Source organism: Chiloscyllium punctatum, unplaced genomic scaffold (assembly GCF_047496795.1).
Source record: "Chiloscyllium punctatum isolate Juve2018m unplaced genomic scaffold, sChiPun1.3 scaffold_85, whole genome shotgun sequence".
NCBI lineage: Eukaryota > Metazoa > Chordata > Chondrichthyes > Orectolobiformes > Hemiscylliidae > Chiloscyllium > Chiloscyllium punctatum.
Window position 1 is genome coordinate 1,114,022 of NW_027309819.1, and position 25,722 is coordinate 1,139,743.

Consider the following 25,722-nt stretch of genomic DNA (forward strand, 5'->3'; position numbering starts at 1 on the left):
TTGATATTGTAGACGGGCACATCCCAGCAGCTGTGCGAGTCGGAGAGGGATCATGGAACCATTTTCATGTGACTTGGCATCTGTTGTTATGCAGGAGAGCACAGTTGGAAACGGAAGAAAATGGTGCGCGCGGCCGGCTGGTAGTGTGGCCGAGCGGTCTAAGGCGCTGGATCCAGGTTCCAGTCTCGAAAGGGGCGTGGGTTCGAATCCCACCACTGCCATTTCTGCAGATCAACTCCAACGCTGCAGCCTTTTTGTTAAAATGCTGTTTCTGTCCCCACTGTATTGATGTTGAAAACAAAAGTAAAATGGCTTTGCTTCCCGGGGAATTAACTGTGGTGTGGGATAGTGCCGAATATTTCAAAGTGTCTCTGTCTGTCATGATCGTGTTCGCCTCGAAAGGGGCGTGGGTTCGAATCCCACCACTGCCATTTCTGCAGATCAACTCCAACGCTGCAGCCTTTTTGTTAAAATGCTGTTTCTGTCCCCACTGTATTGATGTTGAAAACAAAAGTAAAATGGCTTTGCTTCCCGGGGAATTAACTGTGGTGTGGGATAGTGCCGAATATTTCAAAGTGTCTCTGTCTGTCATGATCGTGTTCGCCTCCCGCGCAGAAAATCGCAAGCAGCTGTGCTGTTCCAGGCAAGTTGAGCTTGTACTGGAACCGAATGGAGACCGGTATTTCATCGCTGTTGTGAAACAAAGTCCTGGGGTGACTCGACTCGTCGTTATTTGGTTTTTCGGCCAATGGGAAAATCGTTCCAACGAATTTCGATGTGATATGTTGTTGAATTTCTCCCATTTCCTTCGTTTCCGTCCTGGAGACATCGGAAGGGAAAGGTAATCTAATCGAGACTGTGATTGGTGAAATTCACTTTTTATGGCCCATTCTTATTAGGTTCTTTCTTTCTCTCTTTTCAGTATTGTCTGGGAAGTGGTGGTTCCCTAAGGCTGCAGTATGTGTGAAAGAGTAGTTTGGAATTGTCCTGTTGTTAGTTGTGAGATTACTTTATAAATCATGCCCTCGGACTGTCTCACATTTAGCATTCATGCATCTCTGTGTCTGAAAATGCATTAGGTATGCCAGCTTTGTTTGTGTTCCGTGTTAAATGCTTTCTGTTTTGCGATTCGCTCAATACTTTACGAGTTAACAGCGTTTCTGAGGAAACTTCCAGCTGCAAAAGTCCTTAAATGAGGATCTGGGAAAATTTCACAGAGTATGGTCAGTCGGAGCAAAAGTAAGGAAGTCGTTCCTTTCTGCAGTGTTTCGCAATACTACCTTTCCCGTGAGCATCGAACACAGTAAAGGATTGTGCCACAGACTGCGACGGCAAGCTCCGCTAAAAAGTAATCCTTTAAAGCAGGTGTAAGCAACACAACGTTATTGGGGGACACCGCGTGGAAACAGATACTTCGGTGTATCTCGTCCATGCTCAGCACATAGCCAAATATAAACAAGTCCGGTTCCCCAGTATTTGGCCCCAAACCCTCTCAACCCATCCTATCCAGAAACTCATGCAATTTTCTGAGCCTCCTCCGCTTCCTCTGGGAGCTCATTCCATACACGCACAACCTTCTGTGTGGGAAATGTGCCTCAGGTCCTTTGTCAATTTCAGCCCACTCACCTTAAACCTATGCTCTCGAGTTTTCAACTCACCCCAACTTGGGTAAAACACGTAAATACTCAGTTTCCAACCCTTCCATTAGATCATGTCGCAGTCGTTACGCTGCAGGGAAAGTCGTCCCAGCCTAGTCGACCTCGCCCTACGGTCCAAACATTGACCACATCCTTGTCTATATTTTATCATCAATTTCACGTGTCTTTTTTTTATGTTTTGAAGATGTCAATTACGCTGGACAACAACGAGCTATTGGAAACAGAAAGGTGAAACGAAGAATGGCTTCAACTTTCAGTGCTGGATGCCCCTGAGCTGCCGGATGGGCGGCTGCGGCTTGTTTCTGTAGTGTAGTGGTCATCACGTTCGCCTCACACGCGAAAAGTCCCCAGTTCGAAACTGGGCAGAAACTGCTTTGTTCTTCATCGGCAGCCTTTTACATGGACAAGAACGGTGCTTTCTTGCTTGCTTTCCCATCTGCAAACCTGCCTTCGAAGTTGCTTGAACAAATCTGCTCGCGTAGTGAAATGTAATGCAATTCCATTTAATGACTGTGCAAAGAATTGTAAAGTTTTTATCCAAACTGGTTCTGATCATATGCAATTCTGTATGAGAGTGTAGTTACCCCCTTCTGATTCTTCTACGAAAAGCAGTACCGCATTTGCATTCCTTGCGCAGGCGGCTCGGTTCAAAGACAGGGAAGAAGCTGATGCGCTGGTGTCACAGTGCACCACGGATTCCTGAACTTGTCTGTCTGTTAAATGTACCCCAAAGGCGTCTCTGAAAGGCCTCGTTTGGAAGCTGTCTGTCGTTATTCAACGTACGAGAATTGGCACCAGAGGTCCTGAATCATGTTTTGGAGCAGTTCGCACTTGAGTGGCTCTTTCAATCAGCAACAGCAATGAAAGAAATTACACTCTCAGAGGAACCTCTGGACCTGTGCTTTCATGGTGTCGCTAGTATTAAGGTGCGCCCCGAGACCTAAGCCACGTTGGAACTGAAACGGAGGAATCGACAGAGAGGTTACAGAATGACATCGCATCCATTTGGTTTTCTTGAAATCACTGAGGAGCAGGAAAATGTAAACGGCGAAGTCGAGTGGGGAAGTCAGGCAGTTGCAGCTCTGGAGAAACTCCTTCTTTGTGACTCACTCAGCAACCAGACACGTGAAGGTGACTCAGAGGCGTGAGAGCTCTTCACATCGAGAACAAAAAGCAATCAAGGGCAGTTAGCACCTCTTCCGGAGTGGGGGTGGGGTGAGGTAATTACCTTTTGACTTTGTTACTATGTTGAGAAACTGCCTTTTAAATTGAGGTGAACAGAAAATGCATTTCTAATAAGCACCATGGAATTGAGCAAAATTTATTGAGTCGCTTCTCGTCGATTCCCACACAGGTTTCCAACTCAGTTGCTATCCATGTGGCTGATGTCCAGGAGTGAACATCTCTGCAGCAAATTGCACGGTTAGGGTAAAAGGCAAGGAAAGTGTCATCTCGAACTGGCTCCGAGGTCAGAGCATCGTCACAATGTAATCTGTCGTTCTCGAATAGGAATGCGACCTCCGGTTTTAGGGTGGAGTACATTGTTTGGGACTCTTTTTCTGCAAAACAGACAGAGTGACTGAAATTACGCTGCACGGTATGATGTGGAACACGGCTTTGTGCATTTTCCCTGTAGTCCGGTGTGCTTCATGTTCCGCGTAAACGTGAAACTTGCCCTGTTTCAAGCAATGGGTGAAATCATTTAGCAAAGCAAGAATCGAAATTGCAGTAATGTCAAGCAGCTCGTGGTTATTTGACCAAATCATAACCGAACATATATTCTCACAGATACATTTGGAGCTGAAAGGAGTCTGAGAAGATAGACTCAGCTTACCATTGATTTTTGTCTGGATTGATGGGCTCTCATTATCTGCTGCGAAATTGATATTGTAGACGGGCACATCCCAGCAGCTGTGCGAGTCGGAGAGGGATCATGGAACCATTTTCATGTGACTTGGCATCTGTTGTTATGCAGGAGAGCACAGTTGGAAACGCAAGAAAATGATGCGCGCGGCCGGCTGGTAGTGTGGCCGAGCGGTCTAAGGCGCTGGATCCAGGTTCCAGTCTCGAAAGGGGCGTGGGTTCGAATCCCACCACTGCCATTTCTGCAGATCAACTCCAACGCTGCAGCCTTTTTGTTAAAATGCTGTTTCTGTCCCCACTGTATTGATGTTGAAAACAAAAGTAAAATGGCTTTGCTTCCCGGGGAATTAACTGTGGTGTGGGATAGTGCCGAATATTTCAAAGTGTCTCTGTCTGTCATGATCGTGTTCGCCTCCCGCGCAGAAAATCGCAAGCAGCTGTGCTGTTCCAGGCAAGTTGAGCTTGTACTGGAACCGAATGGAGACCGGTATTTCATCGCTGTTGTGAAACAAAGTCCTGGGGTGACTCGACTCGTCGTTATTTGTTTTTTCGGCCAATGGGAAAATCGTTCCAACGAATTTCGATGTGATATGTTGTTGAATTTCTCCCATTTCCTTCGTTTCCGTCCTGGAGACATCGGAAGGGAAAGGTAATCTAATCGAGACTGTGATTGGTGAAATTCACTTTTTATGGCCCATTCTTATTAGGTTCTTTCTTTCTCTCTTTTCAGTATTGTCTGGGAAGTGGTGGTTCCCTAAGGCTGCAGTATGTGTGAAAGAGTAGTTTGGAATTGTCCTGTTGTTAGTTGTGAGATTACTTTATAAATCATGCCCTCGGACTGTCTCACATTTAGCATTCATGCATCTCTGTGTCTGAAAATGCATTAGGTATGCCAGCTTTGTTTGTGTTCCGTGTTAAATGCTTTCTGTTTTGCGATTCGCTCAATACTTTACGAGTTAACAGCGTTTCTGAGGAACCTTCCAGCTGCAAAATTCCCTAACTGAGGATCTGGGAAAATTTCACAGAGTATGGTCAGTCGGAGCAAAAGTAAGGAAGTCGTTCCTTTCTGCAGTGTTTCGCAACACTACCTTTCCCGTGAGCATCGAACACAGTAAAGGATTGTGCCACAGACTGCGACGGCAAGCTCCGCTAAAAAGTAATCCTTTAAAGCAGGTGTAAGCAACACAACGTTTTTGGGGGACACCGCGTGGAAACAGATACTTCGGTGTATCTCGTCCATGCTCAGCACATAGCCAAATATAAACAAGTCCGGTTCCCCAGTATTTGGCCCCAAACCCTCTCAACCCATCCTATCCAGAAACTCATGCAATTTTCTGAGCCTCCTCCGCTTCCTCTGGGAGCTCATTCCATACACGCACAACCTTCTGTGTGGGAAATGTGCCTCAGGTCCTTTGTCAATTTCAGCCCACTCACCTTAAACCTATGCTCTCGAGTTTTCAACTCACCCCAACTTGGGTAAAACACGTAAATACTCAGTTTCCAACCCTTCCATTAGATCATGTCGCAGTCGTTACGCTGCAGGGAAAGTCGTCCCAGCCTAGTCGACCTCGCCCTACGGTCCAAACATTGACCACATCCTTGTCTATATTTTATCATCAATTTCACGTGTCTTTTTTTTATGTTTTGAAGATGTCAATTACGCTGGACAACAACGAGCTATTGGAAACAGAAAGGTGAAACGAAGAATGGCTTCAACTTTCAGTGCTGGATGCCCCTGAGCTGCCGGATGGGCGGCTGCGGCTTGTTTCTGTAGTGTAGTGGTCATCACGTTCGCCTCACACGCGAAAGGTCCCCAGTTCGAAACTGGGCAGAAACTGCTTTGTTCTTCATCGGCAGCCTTTTACATGGACAAGAACGGTGCTTTCTTGCTTGCTTTCCCATCTGCAAACCTGCCTTCGAAGTTGCTTGAACAAATCTGCTCGCGTAGTGAAATGTAATGCAATTCCATTTAATGACTGTGCAAAGAATTGTAAAGTTTTTATCCAAACTGGTTCTGATCATATGCCATTCTGTTTGAGAGTGTAGTTACCCCCTTCTGATTCTTCTACGAAAAGCAGTACCGCATTTGCATTCCTTGCGCAGGCGGCCCGGTTCAAAGACAGGGAAGAAGCTGATGCGCTGGTGTCACAGTGCACCACGGATTCCTGAACTAGTCTGTCTGTTAAATGTACCCCAAAGGCGTCTCTGAAAGGCCTCGTTTGGAAGCTGTCTGTCGTTATTCAACGTACGAGAATTGGCACCAGAGGTCCTGAATCATGTTTTGGAGCAGTTCGCACTTGAGTGGCTCTTTCAATCAGCAACAGCAATGAAAGAAATTACACTCTCAGAGGAACCTCTGGACCTGTGCTTTCATGGTGTCGCTAGTATTAAGGTGCGCCCCGAGACCTAAGCCACGTTGGAACTGAAACGGAGGAATCGACAGAGAGGTTACAGAATGACATCGCATCCATTTGGTTTTCTTGAAATCACTGGGGAGCAGGAAAATGTAAACGGCGAAGTCGAGTGGGGAAGTCAGGCAGTTGCAGCTCTGGAGAAACTCCTTCTTTGTGACTCACTCAGCAACCAGACACGTGAAGGTGACTCAGAGGCGTGAGAGCTCTTCACATCGAGAACAAAAAGCAATCAAGGGCAGTTAGCACTTCTTCCGGAGTGGGGGTGGGGTGAGGTAATTACCTTTTGACTTTGTTACTATGTTGAGAAACTGCCTTTTAGATTGAGGTGAACAGAAAATGCATTTCTAATAAGCACCATGGAATTGAGCAAAATTTATTGAGTCGCTTCTCGTCGATTCCCACACAGGTTTCCAACTCAGTTGCTATCCATGTGGCTGATGTCCAGGAGTGAACATCTCTGCAGCAAATTGCACGGTTAGGGTAAAAGGCAAGGAAAGTGTCATCTCGAACTGGCTCCGAGGTCAGAGCATCATCACAATGTAATCTGTCGTTCTCGAATAGGAATGCGACCTCCGGTTTTAGGGTGGAGTACATTGTTTGGGACTCTTTTTCTGCAAAACAGACAGAGTGACTGAAATTACGCTGCACGGTATGATGTGGAACACGGCTTTGTGCATTTTCCCTGTAGTCCGGTGTGCTTCATGTTCCGCGTAAACGTGAAACTTGCCCTGTTTCAAGCAATGGGTGAAATCATTTAGCAAAGCAAGAATCGAAATTGCAGTAATGTCAAGCAGCTCGTGGTTATTTGACCAAATCATAACCGAACATATATTCTCACAGATACATTTGGAGCTGAAAGGAGTCTGAGAAGATAGACTCAGCTTACCATTGATTTTTGTCTGGATTGATGGGCTCTCATTATCTGCTGCGAAATTGATATTGTAGACGGGCACATCCCAGCAGCTGTGCGAGTCGGAGAGGGATCATGGAACCATTTTCATGTGACTTGGCATCTGTTGTTATGCAGGAGAGCACAGTTGGAAACGCAAGAAAATGGTGCGCGCGGCCGGCTGGTAGTGTGGCCGAGCGGTCTAATGCACTGGATCCAGGTTCCAGTCTCGAAAGGGGCGTGGGTTCGAATCCCACCACTGCCATTTCTGCAGATCAACTCCAACGCTGCAGCTTTTTTGTTAAAATGCTGTTTCTGTCCCCACTGTATTGACGTTGAAAACAAAAGTAAAATGGCTTTGCTTCCCGGGGAATTAACTGTGGTGTGGGATAGTGCCGAATATTTCAAAGTGTCTCTGTCTGTCATGATCGTGTTCGCCTCCCGCGCAGAAAATCGCAAGCAGCTCTACTGTTGCTTTCTGTTCCAGGCAAGTTGAGCTTGTACTGGAACCGAATGGAGACCGGTATTTCATCGCTGTTGTGAAACAAAGTCCTGGGGTGACTCGACTCGTCGTTATTTGGTTTTTCGGCCAATGGGAAAATCGTTCCAACGAATTTCGATGTGATATGTTGTTGAATTTCTCCCATTTCCTTCGTTTCCGTCCTGGAGACATCGGAAGGGAAAGGTAATCTAATCGAGACTGTGATTGGTGAAATTCACTTTTTATGGCCCATTCTTATTAGGTTCTTTCTTTCTCTCTTTTCAGTATTGTCTGGGAAGTGGTGGTTCCCTAAGGCTGCAGTATGTGTGAAAGAGTAGTTTGGAATTGTCCTGTTGTTAGTTGTGAGATTACTTTATAAATCATGCCCTCGGACTGTCTCACATTTAGCATTCATGCATCTCTGTGTCTGAAAATGCATTAGGTATGCCAGCTTTGTTTGTGTTCCGTGTTAAATGCTTTCTGTTTTGCGATTCGCTCAATACTTTACGAGTTAACAGCGTTTCTGAGGAACCTTCCAGCTGCAAAATTCCCTAACTGAGGATCTGGGAAAATTTCACAGAGTATGGTCAGTCGGAGCAAAAGTAAGGAAGTCGTTCCTTTCTGCAGTGTTTCGCAACACTACCTTTCCCGTGAGCATCGAACACAGTAAAGGATTGTGCCACAGACTGCGACGGCAAGCTCCGCTAAAAAGTAATCCTTTAAAGCAGGTGTAAGCAACACAACGTTTTTGGGGGACACCGCGTGGAAACAGATACTTCGGTGTATCTCGTCCATGCTCAGCACATAGCCAAATATAAACAAGTCCGGTTCCCCAGTATTTGGCCCCAAACCCTCTCAACCCATCCTATCCAGAAACTCATGCAATTTTCTGAGCCTCCTCCGCTTCCTCTGGGAGCTCATTCCATACACGCACAACCTTCTGTGTGGGAAATGTGCCTCAGGTCCTTTGTCAATTTCAGCCCACTCACCTTAAACCTATGCTCTCGAGTTTTCAACTCACCCCAACTTGGGTAAAACACGTAAATACTCAGTTTCCAACCCTTCCATTAGATCATGTCGCAGTCGTTACGCTGCAGGGAAAGTCGTCCCAGCCTAGTCGACCTCGCCCTACGGTCCAAACATTGACCACATCCTTGTCTATATTTTATCATCAATTTCACGTGTCTTTTTTTTATGTTTTGAAGATGTCAATTACGCTGGACAACAACGAGCTATTGGAAACAGAAAGGTGAAACGAAGAATGGCTTCAACTTTCAGTGCTGGATGCCCCTGAGCTGCCGGATGGGCGGCTGCGGCTTGTTTCTGTAGTGTAGTGGTCATCACGTTCGCCTCACACGCGAAAGGTCCCCAGTTCGAAACTGGGCAGAAACTGCTTTGTTCTTCATCGGCAGCCTTTTACATGGACAAGAACGGTGCTTTCTTGCTTGCTTTCCCATCTGCAAACCTGCCTTCGAAGTTGCTTGAACAAATCTGCTCGCGTAGTGAAATGTAATGCAATTCCATTTAATGACTGTGCAAAGAATTGTAAAGTTTTTATCCAAACTGGTTCTGATCATATGCAATTCTGTTTGAGAGTGTAGTTACCCCCTTCTGATTCTTCTACGAAAAGCAGTACCGCATTTGCATTCCTTGCGCAGGCGGCTCGGTTCAAAGACAGGGAAGAAGCTGATGCGCTGGTGTCACAGTGCACCACGGATTCCTGAACTTGTCTGTCTGTTAAATGTACCCCAAAGGCGTCTCTGAAAGGCCTCGTTTGGAAGCTGTCTGTCGTTATTCAACGTACGAGAATTGGCACCAGAGGTCCTGAATCATGTTTTGGAGCAGTTCGCACTTGAGTGGCTCTTTCAATCAGCAACAGCAATGAAAGAAATTACACTCTCAGAGGAACCTCTGGACCTGTGCTTTCATGGTGTCGCTAGTATTAAGGTGCGCCCCGAGACCTAAGCCACGTTGGAACTGAAACGGAGGAATCGACAGAGAGGTTACAGAATGACATCGCATCCATTTGGTTTTCTTGAAATCACTGAGGAGCAGGAAAATGTAAACGGCGAAGTCGAGTGGGGAAGTCAGGCAGTTGCAGCTCTGGAGAAACTCCTTCTTTGTGACTCACTCAGCAACCAGACACGTGAAGGTGACTCAGAGGCGTGAGAGCTCTTCACATCGAGAACAAAAAGCAATCAAGGGCAGTTAGCACCTCTTCCGGAGTGGGGGTGGGGTGAGGTAATTACCTTTTGACTTTGTTACTATGTTGAGAAACTGCCTTTTAGATTGAGGTGAACAGAAAATGCATTTCTAATAAGCACCATGGAATTGAGCAAAATTTATTGAGTCGCTTCTTGTCGATTCCCACACAGGTTTCCAACTCAGTTGCTATCCATGTGGCTGATGTCCAGGAGTGAACATCTCTGCAGCAAATTGCACGGTTAGGGTAAAAGGCAAGGAAAGTGGCATCTCGAACTGGCTCCGAGGTCAGAGCATCGTCACAATGTGATCTGTCGTTCTCGAATAGGAATGCGACCTCCGGTTTTAGGGTGGAGTACATTGTTTGGGACTCTTTTTCTGCAAAACAGACAGAGTGACTGAAATTACGCTGCACGGTATGATGTGGAACACGGCTTTGTGCATTTTCCCTGTAGTCCGGTGTGCTTCATGTTCCGCGTAAACGTGAAACTTGCCCTGTTTCAAGCAATGGGTGAAATCATTTAGCAAAGCAAGAATCGAAATTGCAGTAATGTCAAGCAGCTCGTGGTTATTTGACCAAATCATAACCGAACATATATTCTCACAGATACATTTGGAGCTGAAAGGAGTCTGAGAAGATAGACTCAGCTTACCATTGATTTTTGTCTGGATTGATGGGCTCTCATTATCTGCTGCGAAATTGATATTGTAGACGGGCACATCCCAGCAGCTGTGCGAGTCGGAGAGGGATCATGGAACCATTTTCATGTGACTTGGCATCTGTTGTTATGCAGGAGAGCACAGTTGGAAACGCAAGAAAATGGTGCGCGCGGCCGGCTGGTAGTGTGGCCGAGCGGTCTAAGGCGCTGGATCCAGGTTCCAGTCTCGAAAGGGGCGTGGGTTCGAATCCCACCACTGCCATTTCTGCAGATCAACTCCAACGCTGCAGCCTTTTTGTTAAAATGCTGTTTCTGTCCCCACTGTATTGACGTTGAAAACAAAAGTAAAATGGCTTTGCTTCCCGGGGAATTAACTGTGGTGTGGGATAGTGCCGAATATTTCAAAGTGTCTCTGTCTGTCATGATCGTGTTCGCCTCCCGCGCAGAAAATCGCAAGCAGCTGTGCTGTTCCAGGCAAGTTGAGCTTGTACTGGAACCGAATGGAGACCGGTATTTCATCGCTGTTGTGAAACAAAGTCCTGGGGTGACTCGACTCGTCGTTATTTGGTTTTTCGGCCAATGGGAAAATCGTTCCAACGAATTTCGATGTGATATGTTGTTGAATTTCTCCCATTTCCTTCGTTTCCGTCCTGGAGACATCGGAAGGGAAAGGTAATCTAATCGAGACTGTGATTGGTGAAATTCACTTTTTATGGCCCATTCTTATTAGGTTCTTTCTTTCTCTCTTTTCAGTATTGTCTGGGAAGTGGTGGTTCCCTAAGGCTGCAGTATGTGTGAAAGAGTAGTTTGGAATTGTCCTGTTGTTAGTTGTGAGATTACTTTATAAATCATGCCCTCGGACTGTCTCACATTTAGCATTCATGCATCTCTGTGTCTGAAAATGCATTAGGTATGCCAGCTTTGTTTGTGTTCCGTGTTAAATGCTTTCTGTTTTGCGATTCGCTCAATACTTTACGAGTTAACAGCGTTTCTGAGGAACCTTCCAGCTGCAAAATTCCCTAACTGAGGATCTGGGAAAATTTCACAGAGTATGGTCAGTCGGAGCAAAAGTAAGGAAGTCGTTCCTTTCTGCAGTGTTTCGCAACACTACCTTTCCCGTGAGCATCGAACACAGTAAAGGATTGTGCCACAGACTGCGACGGCAAGCTCCGCTAAAAAGTAATCCTTTAAAGCAGGTGTAAGCAACACAACGTTTTTGGGGGACACCGCGTGGAAACAGATACTTCGGTGTATCTCGTCCATGCTCAGCACATAGCCAAATATAAACAAGTCCGGTTCCCCAGTATTTGGCCCCAAACCCTCTCAACCCATCCTATCCAGAAACTCATGCAATTTTCTGAGCCTCCTCCGCTTCCTCTGGGAGCTCATTCCATACACGCACAACCTTCTGTGTGGGAAATGTGCCTCAGGTCCTTTGTCAATTTCAGCCCACTCACCTTAAACCTATGCTCTCGAGTTTTCAACTCACCCCAACTTGGGTAAAACACATAAATACTCAGTTTCCAACCCTTCCATTAGATCATGTCGCAGTCGTTACGCTGCAGGGAAAGTCGTCCCAGCCTAGTCGACCTCGCCCTACGGTCCAAACATTGACCACATCCTTGTCTATATTTTATCATCAATTTCACGTGTCTTTTTTTTATGTTTTGAAGATGTCAATTACGCTGGACAACAACGAGCTATTGGAAACAGAAAGGTGAAACGAAGAATGGCTTCAACTTTCAGTGCTGGATGCCCCTGAGCTGCCGGATGGGCGGCTGCGGCTTGTTTCTGTAGTGTAGTGGTCATCACGTTCGCCTCACACGCGAAAGGTCCCCAGTTCGAAACTGGGCAGAAACTGCTTTGTTCTTCATCGGCAGCCTTTTACATGGACAAGAACGGTGCTTTCTTGCTTGCTTTCCCATCTGCAAACCTGCCTTCGAAGTTGCTTGAACAAATCTGCTCGCGTAGTGAAATGTAATGCAATTCCATTTAATGACTGTGCAAAGAATTGTAAAGTTTTTATCCAAACTGGTTCTGATCATATGCAATTCTGTTTGAGAGTGTAGTTACCCCCTTCTGATTCTTCTACGAAAAGCAGTACCGCATTTGCATTCCTTGCGCAGGCGGCTCGGTTCAAAGACAGGGAAGAAGCTGATGCGCTGGTGTCACAGTGCACCACGGATTCCTGAACTTGTCTGTCTGTTAAATGTACCCCAAAGGCGTCTCTGAAAGGCCTCGTTTGGAAGCTGTCTGTCGTTATTCAATGTACGAGAATTGGCACCAGAGGTCCTGAATCATGTTTTGGAGCAGTTCGCACTTGAGTGGCTCTTTCAATCAGCAACAGCAATGAAAGAAATTACACTCTCAGAGGAACCTCTGGACCTGTGCTTTCATGGTGTCGCTAGTATTAAGGTGCGCCCCGAGACCTAAGCCACGTTGGAACTGAAACGGAGGAATCGACAGAGAGGTTACAGAATGACATCGCATCCATTTGGTTTTCTTGAAATCACTGAGGAGCAGGAAAATGTAAACGGCGAAGTCGAGTGGGGAAGTCAGGCAGTTGCAGCTCTGGAGAAACTCCTTCTTTGTGACTCACTCAGCAACCAGACACGTGAAGGTGACTCAGAGGCGTGAGAGCTCTTCACATCGAGAACAAAAAGCAATCAAGGGCAGTTAGCACCTCTTCCGGAGTGGGGGTGGGGTGAGGTAATTACCTTTTGACTTTGTTACTATGTTGAGAAACTGCCTTTTAGATTGAGGTGAACAGAAAATGCATTTCTAATAAGCACCATGGAATTGAGCAAAATTTATTGAGTCGCTTCTTGTCGATTCCCACACAGGTTTCCAACTCAGTTGCTATCCATGTGGCTGATGTCCAGGAGTGAACATCTCTGCAGCAAATTGCACGGTTAGGGTAAAAGGCAAGGAAAGTGGCATCTCGAACTGGCTCCGAGGTCAGAGCATCGTCACAATGTGATCTGTCGTTCTCGAATAGGAATGCGACCTCCGGTTTTAGGGTGGAGTACATTGTTTGGGACTCTTTTTCTGCAAAACAGACAGAGTGACTGAAATTACGCTGCACGGTATGATGTGGAACACGGCTTTGTGCATTTTCCCTGTAGTCCGGTGTGCTTCATGTTCCGCGTAAACGTGAAACTTGCCCTGTTTCAAGCAATGGGTGAAATCATTTAGCAAAGCAAGAATCGAAATTGCAGTAATGTCAAGCAGCTCGTGGTTATTTGACCAAATCATAACCGAACATATATTCTCACAGATACATTTGGAGCTGAAAGGAGTCTGAGAAGATAGACTCAGCTTACCATTGATTTTTGTCTGGATTGATGGGCTCTCATTATCTGCTGCGAAATTGATATTGTAGACGGGCACATCCCAGCAGCTGTGCGAGTCGGAGAGGGATCATGGAACCATTTTCATGTGACTTGGCATCTGTTGTTATGCAGGAGAGCACAGTTGGAAACGCAAGAAAATGGTGCGCGCGGCCGGCTGGTAGTGTGGCCGAGCGGTCTAAGGCGCTGGATCCAGGTTCCAGTCTCGAAAGGGGCGTGGGTTCGAATCCCACCACTGCCATTTCTGCAGATCAACTCCAACGCTGCAGCCTTTTTGTTAAAATGCTGTTTCTGTCCCCACTGTATTGATGTTGAAAACAAAAGTAAAATGGCTTTGCTTCCCGGGGAATTAACTGTGGTGTGGGATAGTGCCGAATATTTCAAAGTGTCTCTGTCTGTCATGATCGTGTTCGCCTCGAAAGGGGCGTGGGTTCGAATCCCACCACTGCCATTTCTGCAGATCAACTCCAACGCTGCAGCCTTTTTGTTAAAATGCTGTTTCTGTCCCCACTGTATTGATGTTGAAAACAAAAGTAAAATGGCTTTGCTTCCCGGGGAATTAACTGTGGTGTGGGATAGTGCCGAATATTTCAAAGTGTCTCTGTCTGTCATGATCGTGTTCGCCTCCCGCGCAGAAAATCGCAAGCAGCTGTGCTGTTCCAGGCAAGTTGAGCTTGTACTGGAACCGAATGGAGACCGGTATTTCATCGCTGTTGTGAAACAAAGTCCTGGGGTGACTCGACTCGTCGTTATTTGGTTTTTCGGCCAATGGGAAAATCGTTCCAACGAATTTCGATGTGATATGTTGTTGAATTTCTCCCATTTCCTTCGTTTCCGTCCTGGAGACATCGGAAGGGAAAGGTAATCTAATCGAGACTGTGATTGGTGAAATTCACTTTTTATGGCCCATTCTTATTAGGTTCTTTCTTTCTCTCTTTTCAGTATTGTCTGGGAAGTGGTGGTTCCCTAAGGCTGCAGTATGTGTGAAAGAGTAGTTTGGAATTGTCCTGTTGTTAGTTGTGAGATTACTTTATAAATCATGCCCTCGGACTGTCTCACATTTAGCATTCATGCATCTCTGTGTCTGAAAATGCATTAGGTATGCCAGCTTTGTTTGTGTTCCGTGTTAAATGCTTTCTGTTTTGCGATTCGCTCAATACTTTACGAGTTAACAGCGTTTCTGAGGAAACTTCCAGCTGCAAAAGTCCTTAAATGAGGATCTGGGAAAATTTCACAGAGTATGGTCAGTCGGAGCAAAAGTAAGGAAGTCGTTCCTTTCTGCAGTGTTTCGCAATACTACCTTTCCCGTGAGCATCGAACACAGTAAAGGATTGTGCCACAGACTGCGACGGCAAGCTCCGCTAAAAAGTAATCCTTTAAAGCAGGTGTAAGCAACACAACGTTATTGGGGGACACCGCGTGGAAACAGATACTTCGGTGTATCTCGTCCATGCTCAGCACATAGCCAAATATAAACAAGTCCGGTTCCCCAGTATTTGGCCCCAAACCCTCTCAACCCATCCTATCCAGAAACTCATGCAATTTTCTGAGCCTCCTCCGCTTCCTCTGGGAGCTCATTCCATACACGCACAACCTTCTGTGTGGGAAATGTGCCTCAGGTCCTTTGTCAATTTCAGCCCACTCACCTTAAACCTATGCTCTCGAGTTTTCAACTCACCCCAACTTGGGTAAAACACGTAAATACTCAGTTTCCAACCCTTCCATTAGATCATGTCGCAGTCGTTACGCTGCAGGGAAAGTCGTCCCAGCCTAGTCGACCTCGCCCTACGGTCCAAACATTGACCACATCCTTGTCTATATTTTATCATCAATTTCACGTGTCTTTTTTTTATGTTTTGAAGATGTCAATTACGCTGGACAACAACGAGCTATTGGAAACAGAAAGGTGAAACGAAGAATGGCTTCAACTTTCAGTGCTGGATGCCCCTGAGCTGCCGGATGGGCGGCTGCGGCTTGTTTCTGTAGTGTAGTGGTCATCACGTTCGCCTCACACGCGAAAAGTCCCCAGTTCGAAACTGGGCAGAAACTGCTTTGTTCTTCATCGGCAGCCTTTTACATGGACAAGAACGGTGCTTTCTTGCTTGCTTTCCCATCTGCAAACCTGCCTTCGAAGTTGCTTGAACAAATCTGCTCGCGTAGTGAAATGTAATGCAATTCCATTTAATGACTGTGCAAAGAATTGTAAAGTTTTTATCCAAACTGGTTCTGATCATATGCAATTCTGTTTGAGAGTGTAGTTACCCCCTTCTGATTCTTCTACGAAAAGCAGTACCGCATTTGCATTCCTTGCGCAGGCGGCTCGGTTCAAAGACAGGGAAGAAGCTGATGCGCTGGTGTCACAGTGCACCACGGATTCCTGAACTTGTCTGTCTGTTAAATGTACCCCAAAGGCGTCTCTGAAAGGCCTCGTTTGGAAGCTGTCTGTCGTTATTCAACGTACGAGAATTGGCACCAGAGGTCCTGAATCATGTTTTGGAGCAGTTCGCACTTGAGTGGCTCTTTCAATCAGCAACAGCAATGAAAGAAATTACACTCTCAGAGGAACCTCTGGACCTGTGCTTTCATGGTGTCGCTAGTATTAAGGTGCGCCCCGAGACCTAAGCCACGTTGGAACTGAAACGGAGGAATCGACAGAGAGGTTACAGAATGACATCGCATCCATTTGGTTTTCTTGAAATCACTGAGGAGCAGGAAAATGTAAACGGCGAAGTCGAGTGGGGAAGTCAGGCAGTTGCAGCTCTGGAGAAACTCCTTCTTTGTGACTCACTCAGCAACCAGACACGTGAAGGTGACTCAGAGGCGTGAGAGCTCTTCACATCGAGAACAAAAAGCAATCAAGGGCAGTTAGCACCTCTTCCGGAGTGGGGGTGGGGTGAGGTAATTACCTTTTGACTTTGTTACTATGTTGAGAAACTGCCTTTTAAATTGAGGTGAACAGAAAATGCATTTCTAATAAGCACCATGGAATTGAGCAAAATTTATTGAGTCGCTTCTCGTCGATTCCCACACAGGTTTCCAACTCAGTTGCTATCCATGTGGCTGATGTCCAGGAGTGAACATCTCTGCAGCAAATTGCACGGTTAGGGTAAAAGGCAAGGAAAGTGTCATCTCGAACTGGCTCCGAGGTCAGAGCATCGTCACAATGTAATCTGTCGTTCTCGAATAGGAATGCGACCTCCGGTTTTAGGGTGGAGTACATTGTTTGGGACTCTTTTTCTGCAAAACAGACAGAGTGACTGAAATTACGCTGCACGGTATGATGTGGAACACGGCTTTGTGCATTTTCCCTGTAGTCCGGTGTGCTTCATGTTCCGCGTAAACGTGAAACTTGCCCTGTTTCAAGCAATGGGTGAAATCATTTAGCAAAGCAAGAATCGAAATTGCAGTAATGTCAAGCAGCTCGTGGTTATTTGACCAAATCATAACCGAACATATATTCTCACAGATACATTTGGAGCTGAAAGGAGTCTGAGAAGATAGACTCAGCTTACCATTGATTTTTGTCTGGATTGATGGGCTCTCATTATCTGCTGCGAAATTGATATTGTAGACGGGCACATCCCAGCAGCTGTGCGAGTCGGAGAGGGATCATGGAACCATTTTCATGTGACTTGGCATCTGTTGTTATGCAGGAGAGCACAGTTGGAAACGCAAGAAAATGATGCGCGCGGCCGGCTGGTAGTGTGGCCGAGCGGTCTAAGGCGCTGGATCCAGGTTCCAGTCTCGAAAGGGGCGTGGGTTCGAATCCCACCACTGCCATTTCTGCAGATCAACTCCAACGCTGCAGCCTTTTTGTTAAAATGCTGTTTCTGTCCCCACTGTATTGATGTTGAAAACAAAAGTAAAATGGCTTTGCTTCCCGGGGAATTAACTGTGGTGTGGGATAGTGCCGAATATTTCAAAGTGTCTCTGTCTGTCATGATCGTGTTCGCCTCCCGCGCAGAAAATCGCAAGCAGCTGTGCTGTTCCAGGCAAGTTGAGCTTGTACTGGAACCGAATGGAGACCGGTATTTCATCGCTGTTGTGAAACAAAGTCCTGGGGTGACTCGACTCGTCGTTATTTGTTTTTTCGGCCAATGGGAAAATCGTTCCAACGAATTTCGATGTGATATGTTGTTGAATTTCTCCCATTTCCTTCGTTTCCGTCCTGGAGACATCGGAAGGGAAAGGTAATCTAATCGAGACTGTGATTGGTGAAATTCACTTTTTATGGCCCATTCTTATTAGGTTCTTTCTTTCTCTCTTTTCAGTATTGTCTGGGAAGTGGTGGTTCCCTAAGGCTGCAGTATGTGTGAAAGAGTAGTTTGGAATTGTCCTGTTGTTAGTTGTGAGATTACTTTATAAATCATGCCCTCGGACTGTCTCACATTTAGCATTCATGCATCTCTGTGTCTGAAAATGCATTAGGTATGCCAGCTTTGTTTGTGTTCCGTGTTAAATGCTTTCTGTTTTGCGATTCGCTCAATACTTTACGAGTTAACAGCGTTTCTGAGGAACCTTCCAGCTGCAAAATTCCCTAACTGAGGATCTGGGAAAATTTCACAGAGTATGGTCAGTCGGAGCAAAAGTAAGGAAGTCGTTCCTTTCTGCAGTGTTTCGCAACACTACCTTTCCCGTGAGCATCGAACACAGTAAAGGATTGTGCCACAGACTGCGACGGCAAGCTCCGCTAAAAAGTAATCCTTTAAAGCAGGTGTAAGCAACACAACGTTTTTGGGGGACACCGCGTGGAAACAGATACTTCGGTGTATCTCGTCCATGCTCAGCACATAGCCAAATATAAACAAGTCCGGTTCCCCAGTATTTGGCCCCAAACCCTCTCAACCCATCCTATCCAGAAACTCATGCAATTTTCTGAGCCTCCTCCGCTTCCTCTGGGAGCTCATTCCATACACGCACAACCTTCTGTGTGGGAAATGTGCCTCAGGTCCTTTGTCAATTTCAGCCCACTCACCTTAAACCTATGCTCTCGAGTTTTCAACTCACCCCAACTTGGGTAAAACACGTAAATACTCAGTTTCCAACCCTTCCATTAGATCATGTCGCAGTCGTTACGCTGCAGGGAAAGTCGTCCCAGCCTAGTCGACCTCGCCCTACGGTCCAAACATTGACCACATCCTTGTCTATATTTTATCATCAATTTCACGTGTCTTTTTTTTATGTTTTGAAGATGTCAATTACGCTGGACAACAACGAGCTATTGGAAACAGAAAGGTGAAACGAAGAATGGCTTCAACTTTCAGTGCTGGATGCCCCTGAGCTGCCGGATGGGCGGCTGCGGCTTGTTTCTGTAGTGTAGTGGTCATCACGTTCGCCTCACACGCGAAAGGTCCCCAGTTCGAAACTGGGCAGAAACTGCTTTGTTCTTCATCGGCAGCCTTTTACATGGACAAGAACGGTGCTTTCTTGCTTGCTTTCCCATCTGCAAACCTGCCTTCGAAGTTGCTTGAACAAATCTGCTCGCGTAGTGAAATGTAATGCAATTCCATTTAATGACTGTGCAAAGAATTGTAAAGTTTTTATCCAAACTGGTTCTGATCATATGCCATTCTGTTTGAGAGTGTAGTTACCCCCTTCTGATTCTTCTACGAAAAGCAGTACCGCATTTGCATTCCTTGCGCAGGCGGCCCGGTTCAAAGACAGGGAAGAAGCTGATGCGCTGGTGTCACAGTGCACCACGGATTCCTGAACTAGTCTGTCTGTTAAATGTACCCCAAAGGCGTCTCTGAAAGGCCTCGTTTGGAAGCTGTCTGTCGTTATTCAACGTACGAGAATTGGCACCAGAGGTCCTGAATCATGTTTTGGAGCAGTTCGCACTTGAGTGGCTCTTTCAATCAGCAACAGCAATGAAAGAAATTACACTCTCAGAGGAACCTCTGGACCTGTGCTTTCATGGTGTCGCTAGTATTAAGGTGCGCCCCGAGACCTAAGCCACGTTGGAACTGAAACGGAGGAATCGACAGAGAGGTTACAGAATGACATCGCATCCATTTGGTTTTCTTGAAATCACTGGGGAGCAGGAAAATGTAAACGGCGAAGTCGAGTGGGGAAGTCAGGCAGTTGCAGCTCTGGAGAAACTCCTTCTTTGTGACTCACTCAGCAACCAGACACGTGAAGGTGACTCAGAGGCGTGAGAGCTCTTCACATCGAGAACAAAAAGCAATCAAGGGCAGTTAGCACTTCTTCCGGAGTGGGGGTGGGGTGAGGTAATTACCTTTTGACTTTGTTACTATGTTGAGAAACTGCCTTTTAGATTGAGGTGAACAGAAAATGCATTTCTAATAAGCACCATGGAATTGAGCAAAATTTATTGAGTCGCTTCTCGTCGATTCCCACACAGGTTTCCAACTCAGTTGCTATCCATGTGGCTGATGTCCAGGAGTGAACATCTCTGCAGCAAATTGCACGGTTAGGGTAAAAGGCAAGGAAAGTGTCATCTCGAACTGGCTCCGAGGTCAGAGCATCCTCACAATGTAATCTGTCGTTCTCGAATAGGAATGCGACCTCCGGTTTTAGGGTGGAGTACATTGTTTGGGACTCTTTTTCTGCAAAACAGACAGAGTGACTGAAATTACGCTGCACGGTATGATGTGGAACACGGCTTTGTGCATTTTCCCTGTAGTCCGGTGTGCTTCATGTTCCGCGTAAACGTGAAACTTGCCCTGTTTCAAGCAATGGGTGAAATCATTTAGCAAAGCAAGAATCGAAATTGCAGTAATGTCAAGCAGCTCGTGGTTATTTGACCAAATCATAACCGAACATATATTCTCACAGATACATTTGGAGCTGAAAGGAGTCTGAGAAGATAGACTCAGCTTACCATTGATTTTTGTCTGGATTGATGGGCTCTCATTATCTGCTGCGAAATTGATATTGTAGACGGGCACATCCCAGCAGCTGTGCGAGTCGGAGAGGGATCATGGAACCATTTTCATGTGACTTGGCATCTGTTGTTATGCAGGAGAGCACAGTTGGAAACGCAAGAAAATGGTGCGCGCGGCCGGCTGGTAGTGTGGCCGAGCGGTCTAATGCACTGGATCCAGGTTCCAGTCTCGAAAGGGGCGTGGGTTCGAATCCCACCACTGCCATTTCTGCAGATCAACTCCAACGCTGCAGCTTTTTTGTTAAAATGCTGTTTCTGTCCCCACTGTATTGACGTTGAAAACAAAAGTAAAATGGCTTTGCTTCCCGGGGAATTAACTGTGGTGTGGGATAGTGCCGAATATTTCAAAGTGTCTCTGTCTGTCATGATCGTGTTCGCCTCCCGCGCAGAAAATCGCAAGCAGCTCTACTGTTGCTTTCTGTTCCAGGCAAGTTGAGCTTGTACTGGAACCGAATGGAGACCGGTATTTCATCGCTGTTGTGAAACAAAGTCCTGGGGTGACTCGACTCGTCGTTATTTGGTTTTTCGGCCAATGGGAAAATCGTTCCAACGAATTTCGATGTGATATGTTGTTGAATTTCTCCCATTTCCTTCGTTTCCGTCCTGGAGACATCGGAAGGGAAAGGTAATCTAATCGAGACTGTGATTGGTGAAATTCACTTTTTATGGCCCATTCTTATTAGGTTCTTTCTTTCTCTCTTTTCAGTATTGTCTGGGAAGTGGTGGTTCCCTAAGGCTGCAGTATGTGTGAAAGAGTAGTTTGGAATTGTCCTGTTGTTAGTTGTGAGATTACTTTATAAATCATGCCCTCGGACTGTCTCACATTTAGCATTCATGCATCTCTGTGTCTGAAAATGCATTAGGTATGCCAGCTTTGTTTGTGTTCCGTGTTAAATGCTTTCTGTTTTGCGATTCGCTCAATACTTTACGAGTTAACAGCGTTTCTGAGGAACCTTCCAGCTGCAAAATTCCCTAACTGAGGATCTGGGAAAATTTCACAGAGTATGGTCAGTCGGAGCAAAAGTAAGGAAGTCGTTCCTTTCTGCAGTGTTTCGCAACACTACCTTTCCCGTGAGCATCGAACACAGTAAAGGATTGTGCCACAGACTGCGACGGCAAGCTCCGCTAAAAAGTAATCCTTTAAAGCAGGTGTAAGCAACACAACGTTTTTGGGGGACACCGCGTGGAAACAGATACTTCGGTGTATCTCGTCCATGCTCAGCACATAGCCAAATATAAACAAGTCCGGTTCCCCAGTATTTGGCCCCAAACCCTCTCAACCCATCCTATCCAGAAACTCATGCAATTTTCTGAGCCTCCTCCGCTTCCTCTGGGAGCTCATTCCATACACGCACAACCTTCTGTGTGGGAAATGTGCCTCAGGTCCTTTGTCAATTTCAGCCCACTCACCTTAAACCTATGCTCTCGAGTTTTCAACTCACCCCAACTTGGGTAAAACACGTAAATACTCAGTTTCCAACCCTTCCATTAGATCATGTCGCAGTCGTTACGCTGCAGGGAAAGTCGTCCCAGCCTAGTCGACCTCGCCCTACGGTCCAAACATTGACCACATCCTTGTCTATATTTTATCATCAATTTCACGTGTCTTTTTTTTATGTTTTGAAGATGTCAATTACGCTGGACAACAACGAGCTATTGGAAACAGAAAGGTGAAACGAAGAATGGCTTCAACTTTCAGTGCTGGATGCCCCTGAGCTGCCGGATGGGCGGCTGCGGCTTGTTTCTGTAGTGTAGTGGTCATCACGTTCGCCTCACACGCGAAAGGTCCCCAGTTCGAAACTGGGCAGAAACTGCTTTGTTCTTCATCGGCAGCCTTTTACATGGACAAGAACGGTGCTTTCTTGCTTGCTTTCCCATCTGCAAACCTGCCTTCGAAGTTGCTTGAACAAATCTGCTCGCGTAGTGAAATGTAATGCAATTCCATTTAATGACTGTGCAAAGAATTGTAAAGTTTTTATCCAAACTGGTTCTGATCATATGCAATTCTGTTTGAGAGTGTAGTTACCCCCTTCTGATTCTTCTACGAAAAGCAGTACCGCATTTGCATTCCTTGCGCAGGCGGCTCGGTTCAAAGACAGGGAAGAAGCTGATGCGCTGGTGTCACAGTGCACCACGGATTCCTGAACTTGTCTGTCTGTTAAATGTACCCCAAAGGCGTCTCTGAAAGGCCTCGTTTGGAAGCTGTCTGTCGTTATTCAACGTACGAGAATTGGCACCAGAGGTCCTGAATCATGTTTTGGAGCAGTTCGCACTTGAGTGGCTCTTTCAATCAGCAACAGCAATGAAAGAAATTACACTCTCAGAGGAACCTCTGGACCTGTGCTTTCATGGTGTCGCTAGTATTAAGGTGCGCCCCGAGACCTAAGCCACGTTGGAACTGAAACGGAGGAATCGACAGAGAGGTTACAGAATGACATCGCATCCATTTGGTTTTCTTGAAATCACTGAGGAGCAGGAAAATGTAAACGGCGAAGTCGAGTGGGGAAGTCAGGCAGTTGCAGCTCTGGAGAAACTCCTTCTTTGTGACTCACTCAGCAACCAGACACGTGAAGGTGACTCAGAGGCGTGAGAGCTCTTCACATCGAGAACAAAAAGCAATCAAGGGCAGTTAGCACCTCTTCCGGAGTGGGGGTGGGGTGAGGTAATTACCTTTTGACTTTGTTACTATGTTGAGAAACTGCCTTTTAGATTGAGGTGAACAGAAAATGCATTTCTAATAAGCACCATGGAATTGAGCAAAATTTATTGAGTCGCTTCTTGTCGATTCCCACACAGGTTTCCAACTCAGTTGCTATCCATGTGGCTGATGTCCAGGAGTGAACATCTCTGCAGCAAATTGCACGGTTAGGGTAAAAGGCAAGGAAAGTGGCATCTCGAACTGGCTCCGAGGTCAGAGCATCGTCACAATGTGATCTGTCGTTCTCGAATAGGAATGCGACCTCCGGTTTTAGGGTGGAGTACATTGTTTGGGACTCTTTTTCTGCAAAACAGACAGAGTGACTGAAATTACGCTGCACGGTATGATGTGGAACACGGCTTTGTGCATTTTCCCTGTAGTCCGGTGTGCTTCATGTTCCGCGTAAACGTGAAACTTGCCCTGTTTCAAGCAATGGGTGAAATCATTTAGCAAAGCAAGAATCGAAATTGCAGTAATGTCAAGCAGCTCGTGGTTATTTGACCAAATCATAACCGAACATATATTCTCACAGATACATTTGGAGCTGAAAGGAGTCTGAGAAGATAGACTCAGCTTACCATTGATTTTTGTCTGGATTGATGGGCTCTCATTATCTGCTGCGAAATTGATATTGTAGACGGGCACATCCCAGCAGCTGTGCGAGTCGGAGAGGGATCATGGAACCATTTTCATGTGACTTGGCATCTGTTGTTATGCAGGAGAGCACAGTTGGAAACGCAAGAAAATGGTGCGCGCGGCCGGCTGGTAGTGTGGCCGAGCGGTCTAAGGCGCTGGATCCAGGTTCCAGTCTCGAAAGGGGCGTGGGTTCGAATCCCACCACTGCCATTTCTGCAGATCAACTCCAACGCTGCAGCCTTTTTGTTAAAATGCTGTTTCTGTCCCCACTGTATTGATGTTGAAAACAAAAGTAAAATGGCTTTGCTTCCCGGGGAATTAACTGTGGTGTGGGATAGTGCCGAATATTTCAAAGTGTCTCTGTCTGTCATGATCGTGTTCGCCTCCCGCGCAGAAAATCGCAAGCAGCTGTGCTGTTCCAGGCAAGTTGAGCTTGTACTGGAACCGAATGGAGACCGGTATTTCATCGCTGTTGTGAAACAAAGTCCTGGGGTGACTCGACTCGTCGTTATTTGGTTTTTCGGCCAATGGGAAAATCGTTCCAACGAATTTCGATGTGATATGTTGTTGAATTTCTCCCATTTCCTTCGTTTCCGTCCTGGAGACATCGGAAGGGAAAGGTAATCTAATCGAGACTGTGATTGGTGAAATTCACTTTTTATGGCCCATTCTTATTAGGTTCTTTCTTTCTCTCTTTTCAGTATTGTCTGGGAAGTGGTGGTTCCCTAAGGCTGCAGTATGTGTGAAAGAGTAGTTTGGAATTGTCCTGTTGTTAGTTGTGAGATTACTTTATAAATCATGCCCTCGGACTGTCTCACATTTAGCATTCATGCATCTCTGTGTCTGAAAATGCATTAGGTATGCCAGCTTTGTTTGTGTTCCGTGTTAAATGCTTTCTGTTTTGCGATTCGCTCAATACTTTACGAGTTAACAGCGTTTCTGAGGAAACTTCCAGCTGCAAAAGTCCTTAAATGAGGATCTGGGAAAATTTCACAGAGTATGGTCAGTCGGAGCAAAAGTAAGGAAGTCGTTCCTTTCTGCAGTGTTTCGCAATACTACCTTTCCCGTGAGCATCGAACACAGTAAAGGATTGTGCCACAGACTGCGACGGCAAGCTCCGCTAAAAAGTAATCCTTTAAAGCAGGTGTAAGCAACACAACGTTATTGGGGGACACCGCGTGGAAACAGATACTTCGGTGTATCTCGTCCATGCTCAGCACATAGCCAAATATAAACAAGTCCGGTTCCCCAGTATTTGGCCCCAAACCCTCTCAACCCATCCTATCCAGAAACTCATGCAATTTTCTGAGCCTCCTCCGCTTCCTCTGGGAGCTCATTCCATACACGCACAACCTTCTGTGTGGGAAATGTGCCTCAGGTCCTTTGTCAATTTCAGCCCACTCACCTTAAACCTATGCTCTCGAGTTTTCAACTCACCCCAACTTGGGTAAAACACGTAAATACTCAGTTTCCAACCCTTCCATTAGATCATGTCGCAGTCGTTACGCTGCAGGGAAAGTCGTCCCAGCCTAGTCGACCTCGCCCTACGGTCCAAACATTGACCACATCCTTGTCTATATTTTATCATCAATTTCACGTGTCTTTTTTTTATGTTTTGAAGATGTCAATTACGCTGGACAACAACGAGCTATTGGAAACAGAAAGGTGAAACGAAGAATGGCTTCAACTTTCAGTGCTGGATGCCCCTGAGCTGCCGGATGGGCGGCTGCGGCTTGTTTCTGTAGTGTAGTGGTCATCACGTTCGCCTCACACGCGAAAAGTCCCCAGTTCGAAACTGGGCAGAAACTGCTTTGTTCTTCATCGGCAGCCTTTTACATGGACAAGAACGGTGCTTTCTTGCTTGCTTTCCCATCTGCAAACCTGCCTTCGAAGTTGCTTGAACAAATCTGCTCGCGTAGTGAAATGTAATGCAATTCCATTTAATGACTGTGCAAAGAATTGTAAAGT

At 46.1% G+C, this 25,722-nt stretch overlaps 14 non-coding genes across 14 annotated transcripts; all 14 read left to right on the forward strand.

Moving 5' to 3' along the window:
• The first annotated feature begins 139 nt into the window (after positions 1–139).
• On the forward strand, positions 140–221 carry trnal-cag (transfer RNA leucine (anticodon CAG)). The gene has a single exon. It is a non-coding gene; the product is annotated as a tRNA-Leu (tRNA).
• Positions 222–1,956: 1,735 nt separating this feature from the next.
• trnav-cac (transfer RNA valine (anticodon CAC)) lies at positions 1,957–2,029 on the forward strand. Its single transcript has one exon. It is a non-coding gene; the product is annotated as a tRNA-Val (tRNA).
• A 1,649-nt stretch (positions 2,030–3,678) lies between these two features.
• Positions 3,679–3,760, forward strand: trnal-cag (transfer RNA leucine (anticodon CAG)). Its single transcript has one exon. It is a non-coding gene; the product is annotated as a tRNA-Leu (tRNA).
• A 1,525-nt stretch (positions 3,761–5,285) lies between these two features.
• On the forward strand, positions 5,286–5,358 carry trnav-cac (transfer RNA valine (anticodon CAC)). Its single transcript has one exon. It is a non-coding gene; the product is annotated as a tRNA-Val (tRNA).
• A 3,266-nt stretch (positions 5,359–8,624) lies between these two features.
• On the forward strand, positions 8,625–8,697 carry trnav-cac (transfer RNA valine (anticodon CAC)). Its single transcript has one exon. It is a non-coding gene; the product is annotated as a tRNA-Val (tRNA).
• Positions 8,698–10,346: 1,649 nt separating this feature from the next.
• trnal-cag (transfer RNA leucine (anticodon CAG)) lies at positions 10,347–10,428 on the forward strand. The gene has a single exon. It is a non-coding gene; the product is annotated as a tRNA-Leu (tRNA).
• A 1,525-nt stretch (positions 10,429–11,953) lies between these two features.
• Positions 11,954–12,026, forward strand: trnav-cac (transfer RNA valine (anticodon CAC)). The gene has a single exon. It is a non-coding gene; the product is annotated as a tRNA-Val (tRNA).
• Positions 12,027–13,675: 1,649 nt separating this feature from the next.
• trnal-cag (transfer RNA leucine (anticodon CAG)) lies at positions 13,676–13,757 on the forward strand. Its single transcript has one exon. It is a non-coding gene; the product is annotated as a tRNA-Leu (tRNA).
• Positions 13,758–15,492: 1,735 nt separating this feature from the next.
• trnav-cac (transfer RNA valine (anticodon CAC)) lies at positions 15,493–15,565 on the forward strand. Its single transcript has one exon. It is a non-coding gene; the product is annotated as a tRNA-Val (tRNA).
• A 1,649-nt stretch (positions 15,566–17,214) lies between these two features.
• trnal-cag (transfer RNA leucine (anticodon CAG)) lies at positions 17,215–17,296 on the forward strand. Its single transcript has one exon. It is a non-coding gene; the product is annotated as a tRNA-Leu (tRNA).
• Positions 17,297–18,821: 1,525 nt separating this feature from the next.
• On the forward strand, positions 18,822–18,894 carry trnav-cac (transfer RNA valine (anticodon CAC)). Its single transcript has one exon. It is a non-coding gene; the product is annotated as a tRNA-Val (tRNA).
• A 3,266-nt stretch (positions 18,895–22,160) lies between these two features.
• Positions 22,161–22,233, forward strand: trnav-cac (transfer RNA valine (anticodon CAC)). The gene has a single exon. It is a non-coding gene; the product is annotated as a tRNA-Val (tRNA).
• Positions 22,234–23,882: 1,649 nt separating this feature from the next.
• trnal-cag (transfer RNA leucine (anticodon CAG)) lies at positions 23,883–23,964 on the forward strand. Its single transcript has one exon. It is a non-coding gene; the product is annotated as a tRNA-Leu (tRNA).
• Positions 23,965–25,489: 1,525 nt separating this feature from the next.
• Positions 25,490–25,562, forward strand: trnav-cac (transfer RNA valine (anticodon CAC)). The gene has a single exon. It is a non-coding gene; the product is annotated as a tRNA-Val (tRNA).
• Positions 25,563–25,722: the final 160 nt, after the last annotated feature.